Below are 2,648 nucleotides of genomic sequence, written 5' to 3'. Positions count from 1 at the left end.
AGATGGGTCAGAACACCACTATGCCTAGAGGGATCAAGAGAGTGTACTTGAATGATGAGGCTCGGCTATGGCATCAGATCTTGAGTAATTTTGTGATGCTGAGTACTCACGAGACGGAGATCCCGGCTACCATGATCACCCTCCTTTGGTGTGTGCTGGAGGGTAAGGACCTTTATCTGCCACGTTTCATTCGGCACTATATGGCCAGGGTCCACGTCCGTGGCACCCTCCCTTTTCCGTATCTGATTACACAGCTAGGCCGTCGAGCTGACGTGCCATGAGAGGATGCCGATGAGAGACCACCAGCGGCGGATTGCAGGAAGATCATTCCTCACAGCAGGAACTTTCTTGCTTTGGGCTACAGACCACCACCTGTCCCTGCTACTGATGAGACAGCCCCTCCGTCTGCTAGACCCTCTTCATCCACAGCTGCCACAGCTGCCCCTGCTGCCACCACTGCACCTTCACCCGCCTCTGAGCTGGTTTATCGCCTCGTGCACTGTCTATTCTGCCAGCTTGATCAGATGGAGCGCCGTAACAGGTGCCGGTATGAGAGATTAGAGCGCCACAGCAGGCGACGCTATTCCCATCTGAAGCTGATGATCAGACAGGGCGCCGACATCCCCTCCGAGCCCGACACACCATCAGAGCCATCAGAGGAGGAGGAGGATGAGCACGAGGAGGAGCCTCATTCCCAGGCGGAGACTCATCAGCAGGCAGGCACAGAGCACGCCACACCACAATAGGAGGCCCCACATCAGCTTGAGGCTGCAGATCCAGAGATCCCGCTCCAGTCAGTCCCTCCTCTACAGCAGCCAGACTCTCAGCCCACCACCGCCACAGAGACCCCAGCTACCATCCCTCCCAGTGATGACACTCCTTCACACCCGGCTTGATTAAGCATCGGGGACGATGCTTCATTTTAAGTGTGGGGAGGTCGCCATCTCTGGCGTTTATTTTGGTGAACAACTACATACTTTTTCTTTTATTTTGGATATTTTTCTGTATTTTTCTCTTTTTCTTTCATTGTTATTTTCTGAGTACTTATACATTGCTACTTGTGTATTTTACTCTATTTTCTGCATTTTGCATTTTTTGTTCATATTTTAGTTATTTAGTTCATTTTAGTTATTTAGTTTAGTTTGCAATTCTAACTTATTAGTGGATCAATTAGTATAGTTTACCCTTTTTACATAAGATAGCTTAGTTTAAATTGACAAATATAAAAAAGAGTAAGCTAGAAACTTGAACATAATAGATTTAGATCCATAAAACCTTGTATATATAGCATTACATGATGTAGTTAAACTGACAACATGTCATCAAGGAGAAACATTAAAACTTCAAAGGCTACCCTAAATTACTTTTTAAAAGAATAATGAGAATTTTTAACTAAACCTGCATGACATACATAAGTGATAAATGATTTTTCAGCTAGAGAACACATAGCCTGTGAGTTTTGAGCTTAACTGTATGGTTACATTCAAACCATGATTTTTATTTCTGTGTGTTCCAACCTTCTTTCTTATTCTGATGTTCTTTATTTTGTTTTAGTCTATATGTCCGATTATAGAATTTAGGTACATCTCAAAATAATGATTGAGGCCATCATTTGATCTTAGCTCACTTACCCCAAAATTAGCCTACCTTTTACATCACCTTTGTTAGCCCCCTTTGAGCTTTTTAAAACCCCTTATTCTATTTTAACCAAATTACTAGCCTTAAGCAGAAAAATAAAAGAAAATCCCAAGTGAATCCTTGGTTAGCTTAAGATAGAAAATTATAAATAGAGTAAAATGTGGGAAACTTATTGAGAACATAGTTGATAAAGACAAAAGGTAGAAAAATTAAAAAGAATAAAGCAACTCAAAATTTTGGGAAGCAGGCTCATGAAAATTCAAATTAATAAAAATTACCATGTGTATTCAAAAAAAAGAAGTTAGTTTTCAAGCATGTAAATAAGGGGATACAAAAAGAACTCTCCAATGCAAAATAAAAAGCAATGCACATGGATAAAAACAAGAATTGAAACATGAGCATGTGACATCAAAAGCAAGAAAATAGGGAGAATAGGTAAAGAAGCATTGTTTTACTAAGTATGTATGTTAGGTGAGATCTTAGTCTAATTAAGGATTCACTTATTAGCTCACTTAGCCTTATATATATATCCTTACCCTTTGCCTTGACCCCATTACAACCTTAATTAAAGACCTCATGAGTTTTGGTATGACTATGTTCTATAATTGTTGATTGGTTAGACGAAAAACAAAGTTATAGAAAGGAAGAATAAAAAGAAGAATAGAGTAATTAACCCAATAAACACTGAGTGATTAGAGAGAAAACACAAAATCCAGTGAGGGTTCAAAAGCTCATTAACATTTATCTCTGATTGTCTTGCAAGTTTTTTTTTCTCATCTCATTTGCAAAAACATGCTTTATTATTTGAGGGTTAGCTATATATATATATATATATCCTTGAGAATGTGAAATAACTTGACTACATGTAAGCTTATTATATAAGTGAATAATTTAGAGTTTCATGATGCATCATTCATTTAGGTAGATGCATTTAGCATAGGTTGCATTTCATAACATTCCGTCACTTTAGCCTTAATTATTTACCTTGGATTTAGCATGAGGACATGCTA

This window comes from Arachis ipaensis, chromosome B05, assembly GCF_000816755.2.
Source record: "Arachis ipaensis cultivar K30076 chromosome B05, Araip1.1, whole genome shotgun sequence".
Taxonomy (NCBI): Eukaryota; Viridiplantae; Streptophyta; class Magnoliopsida; order Fabales; family Fabaceae; genus Arachis; species Arachis ipaensis.
Note: the sequence above shows the minus strand (reverse complement) of the source record.